We start from the raw sequence: 17,071 nt of genomic DNA, 5'->3' as shown, positions 1-17,071 counted from the left end.
ATAATTGTGTTTTTTTTTAAATTGGAAAGATGACTGAAGAATTTTAGAAATGTTTCATCCAAATGTTGAGCTCTCAAGAAGCTGCAGCCAGCCTCCTGCCCACTCTGTGTGTGCACTTACACTCTACAGTCATCACACAGCTGGGAAGAAATGTGGGTGGAAAGAATCTTGTGGAGTATATTGGCTTATAATAAAACAAAGTCTTTCTGGGGTAATCTCAAATAATTTCTGTGTCCTTAGGAAGATCAGGAACCAGCTTTTTATGCATTGCTAAATATTTGAAGCACAGTATTACTACTTCCTGCAGCTGAGGCCAAAGTTTAAAAAATGCTTAGATACCTCATTCTCCCTAAAACCAGTATTTGCTAATTAGCAGTTTTTATCTTCACACACATATACATAATTTGCCTATTTCTGATGCCCTGCACAAGTATACATCAAACATACATGGTCTCCAGACATTATTTAGAAATTAGAGGAGTTGAGGAGGTACCTGCCTGCAGATCAATTAGCATCCCAAATTAGTGCTCTTGGATACCAGTTGGTCTAGGTCCAGACGTAGCTGGGATTTTCCTTGTGGAAGTTTGACCCTGCAGTAAGGTGAGTAGGTGACCTGTCTCTGCCCTTACTCTATTCAAATTTAACCTTTGGAAGGTTGAAGACATTTATGGGATTGGGGAAATTGAGAGTGTTTTTTTCACTGGAAATTGTGGTGATTAAGGGGAAAAGGCATCAGAATTAGGGTGAAACTAATGCAAACAGCATCTTCAAAAATGTGTATTTTCATGTTGAACAGAGACTAAGAAGAAAGATCTGAGCTTCTGCCCTTTTTTTTCTTCGTTGCACATTTCAGATCAAATCCAGCACTGGTCTTATCTTTGGAAGTTCCTAGATCTATTAAATCTGAGATTTCAATGTAATTCCACCAAGGTAAGCTGCTTTTCATGTGCTAGGAAAGGGGATGGATGATGAAAATAGTCAGATTTTCTCCTTTCCTTCAGGGTGATGTAGATAAAGTGTGACTCTGAAGCTGGGGAGCAGGACCAGCACCAGAGGATATGGGTAGATGCAAGATAGGGCTAATTCTCCTCCCGTGGTTTCTATCTGAGCCACCACTTTGGACTCACAGGGAAGAACTGAGGAGTGTGGGGTTTTGGAAAGAGGAACAAAGGAGATAATTCTGTCTCAGCTGTTAGGGAGTGGCAGGATGCTCAGAAGCTGCTTGCTGGGCACTTTGGCTGAGCCACTGAGGTTTTGTGTGTTGCTCGTGTGCACAGCTCAGGAGGCCGTGTTTGCCAGCTGACCCACAGAGGGTGGGCATTGCCTGTGGCTGCTGTGAGCTCTTATGGTTGCTTGCCAAGGCAGAGCCTTTTTCTGTTTCTTGTCAGCAAACCCTGGCACTGCTGATGGGTGGCCTGGCCCAAAAGCACAGCCAGGACCATGTTGGATTGTCTGTGTGATCTAGAGCTGCTGCACAGGGATGGAGTGACTGTTCACTGTGATTTCTTTCCTGCTGACATTGTTCTCTGCAAATTATGAGATGTAAAGAAAAAAAATGCTGGGAAGTTTTAGGGTCAGGTAAAGGACTTTGTTAAATCCATACACTCATTTCCCAGAAACAGTAGCAATGCAGGATAGCAGGGCTGGATTCTTGAATGTGTCTATCTGCATATTTCCATTAAAGGCAGTCATTTGTCATTTTAAGCTTGAGCAGGTTTTTGCCCTAAAAATCCTGTAAAATGTCTCTTTTTAGAGTGATTTTTTTTTTTTTTTTATGTTGAAAGTTGGACTGCTCCTGAAGATGGTTATGCTTGTGGCAGCTGGAAAGAATTTGGGGTAATTGCCTATCTCACTGATTTTATGGAGCATAAAACAGAGCAGTGATGTGGGGCACAGCTTGGGTCTCTGTTTCAGAAAGGCCATGTTTTCTGTTGGGGTACAGCCCTGAAGGAAATGCACAGGTACACAGAAATACATGAAATGCCACCAAAACTGTCCCCTCAGCAACCTCCCTGAGCACAGTCCTGCAAGGAGCTAGTGAAGCACCCTGAGAGCTCACGATGCTTCAGCCTCGTGCTAAAATGCAACTGGTGTTGTCCTAAAGCCAACCCAATAACCTAAGACTTTCTCAATAATATTTCAACGGGCTGGCATTGCCTGTGGCCATGCCAGGCTGTAGCCAGGGCTGGTGTGTGTTTCATGGCTCTGACTGAGTTTCCAGAGATGACTGCCATCACTTTCATGACTGGCACCCAGAGATGCTGTCAGAGTCAGGTCATGCATCTTTATGAAGTATTAAATAGCCATCCTACATCTCACTGGGGAAGACCAAGAGAGTGTTGGGTCTTCTAATCCAGATAGTACTAAACCCAGGTTTTCTTACAAGGATGCTGGATAATCTTCTTGTACAGAGACCCCTTTCATCTTTATTTTTAGAGCAGGAGATGGCCAGTGACAGGAGAGACCATACTGTGCCCTTTAAAAAAAAAAGGCAAATGATAGGTCTGTGATTTCAGACCTATGAATATCACTTATTGCCAAGATGGGAGTTTGGAGTCAGAGACCAGTGGAGGCAGCAATGTGCCAGTCAGCCTGCTTGAACTTCAGTCCCTCTGAGCCAAGAAATAGTCTAATTATTTTATGCAACATGTGGCCCTTTGATTCTGGCAAGCAGAAGCAGAGAGAAAGTTGCTATGCAACCAGGGAAGCAGCTGCTGAGCCAAGGAGTCCAAGAACTGGGAACTTTTACAAACATGAATTGTCTTGAAAAACACAAATGGACAGAATTTTATAGTTGCTTCCAATTTTTGCATTTGTCATCATCTTCCTTCTGAGTTTATTTAGTCATTGTTGGGGAAGGGTCATAGAAATGTTGCCTCAGGTGCAGGCTGGCAGCCTGTTTTGGGAGCTGTAAAACTATGGGAATTTGGCTTTGGTGACACTGACATTCTGTCCATGCAGCTGACAAGGGACTTTAATTGTTTTAGCCTAGGCTCGCACTGAGCCCAGAGCCCTCCCCCTGTGACTGCAGTGCTGGCTGGGCACGGTGTCTCTGGCAGCGGTGCCGGGTCACCGCGAGGTTGTGCCCAAGGCCACGGCTGGCAGGGATGGGCTGAGCAGAGGGACATCCCACACTGCCTTTGTTCCTAAACCAAAATGATCTCCAGGGTCCCTGCAGAGACCATCACCCTGGGGTGAACGTTTCTTCAGATGAATGGCTGAATTTTGCTCGTGTTTTCTGTGAAAATAAATGTGGCTGTCTTCTCAAAGACTGGGCAACCAGCAAACTGGTGCTACTGCTCTGCTCAGATGTAGTTCTAGTGCTAGCAGGGAGGCCTGTGTGGCATTAGCTTTTTATTACATAAATAACTGAATAAAAGGTAGTGAAGAACAAGTTCCATTTTCTTCCCTCAAATATGCACAATGAACTAGCAAAGGTCACTGACAGTCTTTTTAATGGAGTTACAACTGAATTACAACTGGACACAAAACACAAGCTCTGACTACCACTTGGGGTATTTACCTACTTAATAAATTCTAGGAGAAGTGTGCATTCAGGGCTGTAAACAAGTCCTTTATAACCATCCCTTCCCATACAGGCTGTAAACTGTGTTTAGACACTCTGACTTGGAAATAATATATTGGAATAATCACTGGTCCCCCTGCACCACAACCTGATTCATTGCATGGCAGTGACGGGGGCATAAGGCAAAGTCCCTGCAGAGGAAGATCGATGGTTAAAGAACTGCCAAGTAGGGCTACAAATCCTTCATCAAATTACAGCCAGGGTGTTCATGCTGCTTCCTCTGGCTCTTATTGATAAAATCCAGACAGCAAATTATCATATCAAAGTATAAATTCAAAGCAGCAGAGAGATAATCATCTCCAATTCCTGGTGGATAAGCAACTAATGAGAGATTTGATGAACTACAAATGCAGGAGATAACAAAATAATTACAAAATGGCAAACTTTTGTCTGCCAAACAAAGTTGGAGACTTTAGGGAAGAAGGATAAGGAGAAATTTTTTAAGAGGTGCTTTTTATAAGGAAAACATGTATCAACAGTCCATCTTTGACCAGATACATTAGGGAAATTATACCAAAGCATCTTGGAAGTGTTCAAGGCTAGGTTGGAGGGAGCTCTGAGCAATCTGGTCTAGTGAAATGTGTCCTTGCCCATGGCAGGGGGGTTAAGAACTAGATGATTTTTAAGGTGCTTTCCAACCCAAAAAATTTTATGATTCTGTGTCCACTTGGTGCTTTTCCTAGTTCTGCATGTTTCTTTAATTTTATTCCAGCAGGAGATCATTGTGATTTTAATAGTAAAGCTCATTTTCTTGTTGCAGTAATTAAGAGTCGAATTTGTTGATGGTTTTGGATGCTCGGAGTAAACATAGGGAATGGATATTGGTGCAGGCACCTGGGAAGCCTTTCAGTCCAAAAGGCTCTTAAAGTTATCTGTTATAAGATGTTAAATCAACAAAGGAGGTGAAGGGGAAAAATTACAGAGGTTTCTGTCTGTGAAGCTGCAAAATATCTGCCTGGAGCTGGGAATCAGTGAGTGATGAGGTAGGGTTTGGGTTTGCTGGTGGCAGGGACCTGCCATGCAGAGATCCACTGAAGGGTCTCTGAAAGGGGATGAGCTACAAGGTTGAGTTTTTGAGGTAAGACTTTATCAGATGGGAGATGTGGTGCTAGTGAAAATTTTTAATGGCTCAATATATAAGAAAATTGCATCTTACAGATATCATGCAGATAGAATCTGCAAAATGCAGCCATGCCCTGATGCTGGAGAAGGGAGATGGAGACTGTGCTCAGGTCCTGGCTCTGTCTGCCTGAGGGGACCATGCTGGTTGCAATGGAGGCTGAAGCAGCTAAGGGAGGTTTGGAAAGGGGCTGGAAGGAGGTCTAGGGCTCTGCAAGGCAGGACTTTGTCTGTAGTGAGGAGAAGGTACCAGGAACTGCCCCAGTGGCTGAGAGTTGAATTTGGGCAAAATCACAACAGCTGGGGAACAACAGAAAGGCAGGAGGGAGCTGAGTTGTGCTCTAGGAATGAATCTCTCACGTTTGGGCTGCAGAGTGAGGAGGTGAGGAGTCCCCCATTCACTCTGTGACCTTATACTGGGTGACAGCTTGGGACAGCAAACCACTCCCTGGGGAGGGGAAAGTGCAGTTCCATGAGCCTGTGAAACCAGCACTTGTCTCCTGATGGGTGCAGCTTTGGTGGCTGATCTCTGGAGACTCCAGCCTTTTCCCAAACACTGCAAATTGTTGGAAATCCTTATTCCAAAGAGCTTGCAGTCAGAATAAAAGAAGACAGAGGCAGTTCAAAAGAAACAAGGACAAGATAAATTTAAGCATATGTGATATTCAAGATATCATTAGTTGTAAATGATTTGCCTGACCTTGGCACTGCTCCTAGGAAGTCACACCAGGCTCAAGAATGCAACACGATGACGCACAACTTGAAAATCCTGTGTCAAACTCCACCTGGTTCCTGTTAGCTGAAGGTCTTGCTGACACTGCTCATTTGTTCTTCACTCGACTGAAGACTCATAAACTCATTGAAGAATGCAGCTTGATGGAACTGCTTGGCAAACCCTGATAGTTTTAAAAGGTTTAATAAATTACTAATTAAAGGAGGAGAAAAAATTCAGCTCAGAAATGTCTGCAAACAGGCGCATTATTTTTTTTCAACATTTTGTAAATTAAGTAATTTAAATTGATTGATGAAAACTGTTTCCTTTTCTTTTTCTTTTTCCAATGTGGGATGTTTGTGGAAACTACTTTGATTTGGGCATGCCCAAATACTGACAATGCTCCTTGTCTGTTCCTCAAGGACCTCGTCATAGCTTGTGCAGATAGGAGTTCTCTAACCTGCAAGTGAATCACACCAACCTGTTTTTGAACTAGAGCTTCATGGGGGTGCCCTTGAAAAGCCCAGCTAACAGCAGATACAGTGTTCATGAAGTACTGATTATCCATAATGGTTTTTTTGATGAATATGGTTTGAATATATTTTCATACCTCTTACACAAATATAGAAAAGTATTTTAATTGCTGTCATCCCTCTTAGCCTCCTGCAGACCATCTGACCCATCAGCTTCGTTTGCTATTGCTGAAAAACTGGGATTGAACTTCATGAATGAACTTTGAGGTGAGCTGAGGGAAGATACCCAAGTGGAAGACATCACCTCACAGATTCATGTGCTGTTTTGTTCCCGTTAAAAAATGGTACCATTTTCTTAAATAATAGTGGGCTGATGTTTGCTCTTATTTCCTTTCCCTGTGGGGCGACATTTTGGACTCCTATAACATTTTGTGTGTTGGGGGGCAAGTCATGCACATGTGGATATTTGTGCTTACATATCTGCCTTTTATCACAGTTTACTAAGGTTGCTAAATACTCCTGATGGAGAAAGCAGGGCTAAAATGCTGTTTGAAGGGATACAGGAAGCTGGAGGGCCTGGTGGTAATAATTACCATCTCTTGAGGAGTGACTCCATGTTCCTGAGCTGACCACAAGTAAGGTAAATAGAACACTTTGCTAGAAATCCTCTGAGTCAAGCTTCTCTGCTTTGGTTGTGCAAACGAACTTTGATAATGAAACAGTTGTGGTTTTCAAGTTTGACGCATCTAATGAACCTCTGCTCCTTCAAATTTGTACTGAACATCTTCGTGTAACCAGTGAGTAAGAGGAACAGAGTTCAAGTCTCTTCCCTAATCCTATTTCCTGATAAGATACATAAACATCGCCAAGTTATTTTTTCAAGAGAAAATACAATCTTCTGGCTTTCAATGAGCAATTGTGAAATAAACTGTTTCCTCTGTTCTTTAAAAATACCAGTTTTAGCTAATCAAGTAAGAAGTAGGAGGAGGACCACATACTTCCTTCTGAGGCCTAAAGAGATTGTGTTGTGGCTCAAAAACTTGGTAAAATCAAACCCAAAACAATCATAAATGATGACAGCTGAATGGAATGGCAAGAATTGTTCTGAAAGTCTGAAGTTCTTTAGGAATTGATGTTTCTTAGTCATCCAAGATTCCCCAGTGGTAAGCAAAATTACAAAATGGAGAAAATGCCTAGAGTACCATCCATTAGAAAACAAACAAATCATAGAGAACTTTGCCAAGATATAACTCAGGCAATTAAACAGGGAAAGCATTCCTGCCTTAATCTTACTGTGTTTTTTGGTCTTATACTAGGATTAGAACTTGTAGATTTATGACCTGTATATAAAATAAATAAAAAATCCCTCCTAGAAGAGGGATTCTTTTTGCATAAAAAGTGATGTTTGGCAGAGATGATTGTGCACTAGAAGATTTGACTTTCAAATATTCTCACAAATCAAAGCAATTTCTTGATGAGCCAGTTTTACTATTCTAAACCCCAAAGCAAAGCATCCCCAGGTGATACAAACTGAAGCCCTGACCTGAGCAGCTGCAGCTGAAGCCCTGTTTCAGTTGATAATTGGAATTCATTAAGCCAGGCCAAGAAAGGCAATAGGAGCATAGTAAAAGAATAAATATCTAAATACTTTAAAACCAAGCCAACCCTTCCCTCCTCTTGCCCTTAGTTCCCGGACCCTCTAAATTAGCATTCCTCCTTTAGGCTCAAAACTCTTAAATACCTGTAGAATATCCCCTGAACCACTCCTATGTTTTAAAATGCTTTGTAAACTTTATTCACCTTCTGCTACTGAAACTCTGCCTGTTTTTCAGGGTGAGAGTGACAAAGATTGGGTTGGAAAGAATTTCTTCAATTTGTAAAATTTACTGACTTTTCACAGGTGCTTGGCACCCAGGGGAGGGTATCTCAATCTGCTGGATGAGTCAAAACCTGTCCATAAATGAAAGGGTTGGGTGACAAAGAAGAAGAGTGTTGCTGGTGCCTCTGTGCAGCTCTCCTGGCTTCAGCACTGGGAAATTTCCCTGGAACTGGTTTCTGTACCAAGGGAGCCATGGGCAGTAACTATCTGCCATCAAGAGAGGGAATCAGAAAAGTTGGGTACTGCCCCAGTGCCTCTGATGCCTCTGCTCCTCCTAAACCATGGGGACTGTCAGGGCTTAGCAGAGACATGGGCTGAAGGAAATCTGAGCTGGTGAATGACCATTAATATCCAAACTTCTGCAACTTCATGTGAAAGTACCAAAAACCAGTGTGGATATGGGGTCACACGAAAGCTCTGTTTCTAAAGGCACTTTTCAGAAGAACCTCATTTTAAGGCAACACTAGCCCTGCAAATAACTTATTACACTTATTTATAAGATGCTCATGAATAATTTATACTACATTAACTTGTAAATGTGATAGCTTTTGAAATCATTAGGCTCTAGTAGCTTGCTTTGTAAGTCCATGGGCTGGATCTCATTATTAAAAGCTAATTAGCTCATTCAACTGGAACACATTCTGTCAAATAGCTATGCCAGCACTCTTCTTTTTATTACAACAGATTATATTAATTCTAAAAATATTCCAGAAATGGCACAATGGAAATATATAATAATAAAGATACAACATTCTATATGAGTAGATAATTTCACTATAACTTTGAAAAGTTTTCCAAGACTCAATAAATGAAGTTTCAAGATTATAATTATTTTGATAAATATATGGTATTAGAAATCTCTGATATATATATATATATATCATTTATTTAAATATTAAAGTGATAGCTAATACATGGGAGGGATGCTCTCAAAGTGTTCATTTGGATGTGTGAGAAGCTTGGATCTTTGTTTAAAAAGTTATGTTGCTAAAGTTAGATTTCTAAGCCACGTCTGGCACTAGAAAGGACTCAGATCACAAGTTAAGTGTGAGCAACACACCCCCAACAGCAGGGTCAGGGGGTGGGGCAATGCCTGAGGCTGTTCTTGTCCCACTCACAGGGAAATACTTGGGCACCAGTCAGTTGTAAAGTCTATTTTTTTCCATGAAAAGTATTATTTATTTGCTGTTGAATTTTAAATATGGAGAAAATACTGCGCTTTCCTTCTCCACGGTTCTTCCTATGGGTGTCATTCCAGCCACTGTGAAAAGAAATTCAAGGAGAGGGAAGAATAGGCACTGAGTGAGCATTTCCCACCTCTGGCACTGGACCAGGAGTCACAGCCAGCACAGCTCCTCAAGTGCCAAACCCAGGTGTCAGAAACAGCCCCAGAACCACCTGGGCAGTACCATGGGGAAGATTATCTGCACAAATTATTTGTTCCCCAGTCCTTCCATCCCACCCTCCCTGTGAAAATAATCACAGTGTACCCATCCAGCACAATATCAGAGAAGATGTTCTGTAGAATGTATCTTTTTTTGAGCATAAAGAAAAATGTCATTTAGGTCCATTTTTGCTAAAACCCTTTGGGAGAAGAGCCTCTGCAGGAAAAACAATTGCCACTGGGTATAAAAAAAAATCCAGCTGGTTTGATAGTAATTATCTGTTTTTGGATTTATAAAGTATTTGCTGTATAAATTATCCAAACATTCCTTTTCTTTCCCCAATATTTTGGGTTTATATTTGTCTTTCCTTCAAATTTAAACATTTTTAAGCTTCAGTACTTTTAAATCCCTATTACCAGTTTTTAAGGGGATTAGGATAAATGGCTTTTATTGTGCAGTCACAATACTATTGCTTTCAAATACATCTTCTTGGATTTCCTGTTCAGAAGAAAAAAAAAAAAAAGAGGAATTTAAATAATTCACAGCAAAGCTACAACGTCTGCTTCTGCCCTGATGAATGTTTCCCTTTAGGAAAGGCAGTTCTCTTATTAATATAACATCTGGCTTTCATCTTGAATAAATACAACAACTCAAAAGCAGGAGAAAAAGAGTAGAAAAATATGAACTTTCTAGCATATCAAGTAGCCAAAAGGTCTAATTAACAGAATGAATACCTCACAAGCAATTCTGCTTGAGAAACTGCCATGAATGAATCTTTTGGGACAAGGTGTTTCAGAGGGTCCACTTGGTCACCTGGAGCGCTGAGGGGAGAGGGATGGCAAGAGGAGCAGCAAAGAGCTGGGATTTGTGGCTCTGCGTGTCCCAGCAGTGCTGCTGGGGGGCCCTGCAGGAGCCTCCCCTGCAGGGAAACTGAGCCGTGCCACTGGCAGCTCTGGGCCACAGAGCTGCCCTTTGCCCTTGTCAGACAATGTGTCCCACTCCTGCAGGACCCATCTCCAGGGCCTCTTGCCTTCTAAAATGCAGTTTTGAGAACTAGAGCTGTGTTTAGAGAGAAAGTAAAGAGGTTATTTAATAATTTTAAACTTTTATCAATGAAATTTTAAAAAAACCCACAAAAACCCCAAACAAATGAAAAATAAAATCTAGAAACAAAAATCCTCCAGGAAACCAGTGAGGAGGGCAGGGATTTGATAGCTGTCCTGGAGTAATTTTGTTTCCCTGCTGCAGAGTGGGAGAGTGCACATATGCACGTGCTCCTGATGGAGGTATGGACCCAAATCAGGGAGTCTCTCTGAATTGAACCTAGTTCAGGTTTCCTGCTTCTCTCCTTTGCTGTGGGGAGTGCATTGATCTGCCTTGTCCATCAGTGAGCTGACACCAGGCTGGCCAGAGCAGTGCAGTTGGGTTTTTGTGTGCTGGCAGTCCCCAGCTGTTGTCCCTGCTGGTGTGAGTGCTCTGGATGTGCCACAGCGGGGCAGGGACTGCAGCTCTGCTGGGATGGCAACTGCAGCGTGGGGTGACAGCACAGGGACCTCCTCAGCTGCTGGGAGGTTCCTGAGCAGAGTTTGTAGTAGCTTAGAAAATCATTGTGTTCTCTGCAGCTGCCGACTGGAAGCTGAGCCCAGCCTGACAGGAGTGGCTGGCAGGAGGGCAGTTGGATATAAATGCCTTTTTATTTCTGTTCCATTTGAGCTACTGTGTAGCACTTTGATCTGAAAGCTCTTGTAATTTAGAAGTTTTAAGTTTAATGTTATGACTTTGAGAGGCAGCTAATATAATGTTTAACTTTCATGAGGACTTATCTATTGTTATTTTTTAAAATAAATTCTTTTGGCCTTGCACTGTAAGGGCTAAGTCCTGGGAAATGAACCCAAGAGCTGGATCTGTCTCAGGGTCTTGTATCTTCTCCCTTTATTAGGTCTGCTTCTGTCATCCTTAAAACTCTGTAGCTTCACAGCATGCCCCTATAAGGTAAAATTCAATTCCTCCTTTCTGTAGAAGGAAAAACTGATGCACAGAGCAGATAAATTACCTGCCCAAGGTCAGAGTGTGACTGAGGGAGCACTAGCACACTGATGAAACCATTTCTATCCCATTTTGATAAGCCTGAAAGTGGCTCTTGTTAGGAAGCACTGGAATGGAATATCTGTACCAATGGCAAAATATCTTTTTACCCCTTTTTCATGCATACCTTTAGTTTTTTACATCAAACCTTTACATAAGCCTTGGTGATAAATTTTAGCTGCTAGTGGGTAAGCATGAATGAACAAAAGTAAATTTATAGGGAGCAGGCAAAAATAAATTTGCAAGAATGTACTGTATTCTATCCTGCAAGCCCACAGGGACCAAGCCTGCTCCAGCCTGCCATACAGAGCTCCCACTCACACAGATTGGTGTCTTTCAGCAGTTTCTGAGGTGAGGGTCACCAGGAGGATACAGTCAAGTTTTCTTATGATGTCCTATTTCCATTAACTGAAAGCAAAGACCTCACATGTCAAGATCTTATGTTTCAAGAAGCTCTTAGTTGTTGACTTTTGTTTGACAGGTACAATATTGTTAATGAAAAGAGAGGACTCACTTTGTCACTATGGTGAAAACACAGAGAAAGATTTCTGTTGTGGGTTAGACTTGTTTCCTCCGGCAAAAAGCCAGTATCTTATCTCTTGTGACTCTTCCTAAACATGTAAACATCAGTTGCCCAGAAAAGTGACATCAAAATGAAAGGAGACATTTCACTCATCCTCGCCCACGTGTCAAGGCAGTGGAATTTTCACTTCATTCTTTTATCCCCCCAGCACCTGATTTCTTATGGTTTAACCTCTGGACCCTGAGAGCCTGACAAGTAACTCGCTCATCTGCATCTTCACTTTCCTTCCCTGTCAGCTCTCAAAGCAACTCAGTGGGCTGGTTCTTACACTTTAGTGCATTTTGCTGATAATTCTCATCTAATGATATGTCTTAGAGCACTAGATTGCTACAAAGAATTCTTGGTGAAATATTGTGTTTAAAACAGTGATTGTTTGAAAACTCTGTAGAGAAGGAAGTTGGCTTAACAGAGATTCATAACTCCTTTGAGAGCCTGTCCCAGCTCCCCCCAGCATCTGGGGGCCTGCTGTCACCAAGCCCAGACAGAACATGGTGAGGTGCTCAGTGTGCTGTGAATGCTGCTGGATCCTTAGGTGGGACCAAGAAAACACAGACACTCTCAGGAGTAATTGCAGCTCTGGAGGTCTTGTGCAATTAGGAGAAAAATGCATTCCTGGATACTGATACTGATTCTCTGAGGCTTACTTTTTCAGTTTGAAAGGCATAAAGACCACGCCAGTGGTTTGAACTGGAAGACACACAAGTTGATTTTTTTGCGCTGTCCTTGGAGGTCTGCAGGAAATTACAGCCGGGAAAGAGCCAAGCTGTGATAACCCCATCACCACAAGGGTTTGTCTCTTGCTGCCTTCAGCCCTCCATTCTGATGTGTCTGTGTTAACCTGCTCTTCTCCTCCCAGTCACAGTGCTGGCCCTGGAGCTGGCAGCAGGAGCGCTGGCCCTGCAGCATTGGCTGCCCTGCGAGTGCCGCGGCAGCATCAGACAGCCCCGAGGGTGATGATGGGGAAAGCAGCAGCAGGGCATGGCAGGAATTTTTCCCAGTCACGGGACTTGCTCAGCAGCATGTGTTATTCAGTCTTTCCATTTGTAATCATCGCAGAGTGAGTCTTTCCTTACAAGAAAGAGAGGCACAGTCCTGCTGACATTGAACACTCTGGCAGAGGGCTGCAGACATCAGCGGGGAAAAGACCATATTTTAATGGGTTTTGTCTCTTAAGTAAAACCTCAAAATGAATTATTTTCTCCTTGCGTATAATCGTTTCAGTAATCTGAAAACATTTATTTCTGTCAGCAACAGAATAATTCTTCCCTTTGACAGAGAAATGAAGTTCATTGTCTGCAGAGGTACCATTCTTTTTGGGAAAAGGAGGTTTCAAAGGCACTTTTCTAAGTGATTACAGTAACTCCTGGGTAGCCCAACTGCACTCAGGTGTCACCTCACTCAGGGGCTGCCCCACTACTGTGGTCATTAAAAACCAGCTCAGCATTTACATGTGGCTGGGTTAAAATTCATCTTTGTGAAAGACTGCATTATTAAAAAAAAACCCTCACAGACCAGCATCATTCTTGAAATCAGTTAGCTAATGGGCTTTTTGATTTTTAATTATTATTTTTGACTGTGTCATTTACTGTACATAAATAAGGAGAAGATCTCTTTTGCTAAGCTTCTTTGCTGCAGTAGTGGAAAGCAGCTTGTATAATAATTGCCTTTTGCTTGGCTACTTGCTCTGTTTTCACATAGAAAACTGTTATAAAAAACTTCTTTGAAAACCACATCACAATAGTTTTAATATTATTGCCAAATTAATTATGACACTCTTGGTAGTCTCTTGATCTTTGCAAAAACTTTCTCTTCAGCCTTCTGAGGAAGATAGAGAGCAGAGGATGGAGCAAATTCAAGAGCTGAACATTTTCAAATAAAGATCATCTGAAGATCCAAATCCTCATGGCAGAGAATGGCTGCAGCCATGGGCCATGGGACCACCACTGTCTCAGCTGTTTTCCCCATCTCTGGAGGCATCCTGTGCATAAATTCTCTTGCTTTTGTTTTGCTTATGGCTTGGGATACCATCTCATCAGTATCACTGCTTGTACCTTCACTAGAACTCATTTTGTCTCAGGTATCTTTAAATGGGAGTGAAAATTATATCGGTGGAACCAATCAATGCAATGCAACAGTTTTAGTGAGCAGGCAGACACTGGACATTTAGTATTTTCCCAAATCTACTTAATAACAATCCCTTGTATAACATGGTCCGTTCCTGCCATTTATTAAAATGTGTGATTTGGGGGGAATTTTAAAAAAAAGCAATATGTTTGAGCCTCAACAGTTTCAGCAGGGTTCAGTTTGTTTAACTTGTCAAATGTTTATTAATTTCTTTCAGAAGAAAATCCTTCTGCTTTGTTGCAGAAGGATATTTTATTAAGTTCAGACAAACTGAACTGGCTTTCAGCAAATAGCATTTGGCTCTTGAACCAGGAGGAAATAGCTTGGTATGGTGTCATCATATCACAAAAGTGATATGGTGGCTAGAGGTCAGAAATTCTGGTGTTTATTCATTTGTATTGAACATATTGAATTTGTGATGCATTATCTGAGTTCCTGTCAGTGCTTTTCTCAATCAGAATTTCACCCTAGTCCAGGAGGAAATGCAATCAATGTGTGGTCTGTGCTCGTACAAACAAAGGGCTTCTGAAAATGTTGATATCCCCATGGGTAGGTCCAGGACACTCGAGCTGCTGTGGGTGTGCTGAACATGTGGCCAGCTCCTGCCCGCTCTGGGACCCTGCTTTGAGTCTCATCAAGGCAGGCAGCTCCTGCTGGCCCCAAATGGGTGAGAGACATGAGCAGTAGGGACTACAGATGTGTTCATCACTTTGGGACAGTGTAGGCACTCAGTTTGTGGTGATTGGGAGTGGGGCTGCAGCCTCATCCCCAATTGGTTTCAGCTGTGAGCAGCAGGTGAGCAACATTGACACAAATGAGCCATGGAGTGCCCAGGGGCACTGACCAACCACCAAAGGGAGCAGAGGGCACACAGGTGCAGGGCATCAACAGGAGGGGATAAAAGGCTGGGCTAAAGGACAAGGAGGGCAGTTACTTGCAGCCTTCTGAAGTGCTCTGATGTAACTGTGTATGGGCAGAAACCTGAAGCATTCTGAAATGGTAAGGTGTTACTGTGTATGGGTTGAAGCTTTCTGATACTGTATGGTGACACTCTGTCTGTTGTGGCCATCTCAACTGTGGCATATGCTGTGACAGGACAGCCTCTTGCACAGCCACCCACAAAAGGCTCTTTCTCCCTATGTACAGAATTGGGCTATAAAACCCCCAGACCTCCTGCCAGCTACAATGTGCCAGTTAACTCTTCCTCATCTTGGGCTGCTGAATTTCTTGGTGCCTTCACTGCATATCCCACTGAGGCCATTTTGCTGCTGCTTACCTTAGACCCTGGGTAGCTGCATGTGCAGTGATCAGTGGCTTCTCTGCCAATTATTCCTTCCAGGCCAAGGGGAGCATAGCTTGCACTTGCTTCCTGTAAAATAATGTTGCTAGCTCATCCCAGGAAGTGTTCAAGGCCAGGTTGAATGGGGCTCTAAGCAACCTGGTCTAGTGGAAGGTGTCCCTGCCCATGGAAGGAGGGTTGAAACTGGATACTCTTTAAGATCCTTTCCAACCCAGGCCATTCTGTGATTCTATGAAATTCAAATAAACTGCTCATCTTCATAAGTCACCCAAAATTGTATTTCCTCCTGTGGTGGAAAGGTCCCTGTGGATTTGTTGGCAGGGTGAGAACATCAGCTTCTGCTTTCTGTTCCTAAACACCAGTGTGTGATGAGGCAGACTCAGCCAGTGGTGTTTCCATACATTTATGATTATCCCTTTATTAATGATAGAAAAATCTCATGGCCAGGGATGAAGTGAAGGGAGGGAGGAGATAACAGCATGATTTTGCTTGCTTATAGTCTATTTTCTTGTATAAATACTAATTATTTCATCAAGAATTGCAACTGATTTATCCACAGTTCATTAGATCTAATATTTTTTTAAACTGACGGAATTTCTGTGAGAACTGACCAACAGAAAATTAATCAGGATTCTGAATCTCTACTGCTAGAATCTTAGGGCTCTTTGCTTCTCTAGATTAAATTGCATTAAACTCTTTGTTGAAGAGAGCAGGGATCTTGGCACTGGAATCAAGCCCACATCTGCACCTGGATTTTGCTATTAAAAGTGGATAGAGTGAAAAGAATGTTAAATCTTCTTATCCAAGATTCAAGACATGCTAGACAGGACATAGAAAAGATGTTTTCTTTGTTAGGGTTTATAATTTTGAGTGTTTACCTACCATGGATTTACAGTGGATTATTTTCCTGTTTGTTTTGGAGTGTTTTGTATGTTTTTTGATGCTTAGAACACATCCTTTATTACCAATTGCCTGTCTGGGATCCCAGGATGAATGTTTGTCTTATTTTTAATGAGGCTGAAGTTAACATGGGCAAGTTTGTTTAGCAACAACATACCCAACTCTTTGCATGTCAAGGTGCCTTTCTTTATGTCCCACCATCATCGGCTCTTTCAGCAGGATCAGGGAATAAAGCTGGTAGTTAACTTCTGATGGAGATGGAAAATAAAGCATTGATCCTGAATCTCCTCTCAGTCATGTTGCCATAAAGTGTGAGTAACTCTCTCTAAGCCAGCTGAATTATATCAGAAAGAGGGAATTTGGCCAACGTAACTCACAGTCTTGCACAAACAAGATATTTGAGTCTGGTCTAAGGATCAGATCTTGATTTTTGAATACTTAGCAATAAGTCTTCAAGGAGCTACAATGACAGTAATTAAAAAACAAAAGGGAACTAAAACAGAAAGTGTTCTCCAGATTCCAGAAGGTATTGGAAGGAACATATTTCCTCTCTATTTAATAGCTAATTTCTTCCTAGGAAATTCAGTTTCTGAAAAGAAATGAAGTGTTGTATCAAACCAGTTGGCAACACTGAAGGAGAGCAGTGGTTTCTGTCCCTGTGTGCTTGTGTGACAGTCAGACCTTGTGGCTGTCTGCTTCAGAATCAGGATGGAGAGGCCAGAGATGGGCTGGAAATTTTGAGCTCTTTCACAGATCTCTCCCCTGTAAGCCTCAGTAACTCACTCTGCTTTGATTTTCCACATAGGAAAATAGAGTTTGCAATCCCCTTCTTCCTTGGGGGGCTGGTCAAGGACAGTGATGCTTCCACTGCTACCTAATCTTGGCTTGCATTATGCCTGGTGCACTGGCTCTTGATTTCACCTGG

The sequence above is a fragment of the Agelaius tricolor genome, unplaced genomic scaffold (genome assembly GCF_023055355.1).
Source record: "Agelaius tricolor isolate 1412-34295 unplaced genomic scaffold, bAgeTri1.0.p SCAF_12, whole genome shotgun sequence".
In the NCBI taxonomy this organism is placed as follows: Eukaryota; Metazoa; Chordata; class Aves; order Passeriformes; family Icteridae; genus Agelaius; species Agelaius tricolor.
This window is presented reverse-complemented; position numbering follows the sequence as displayed.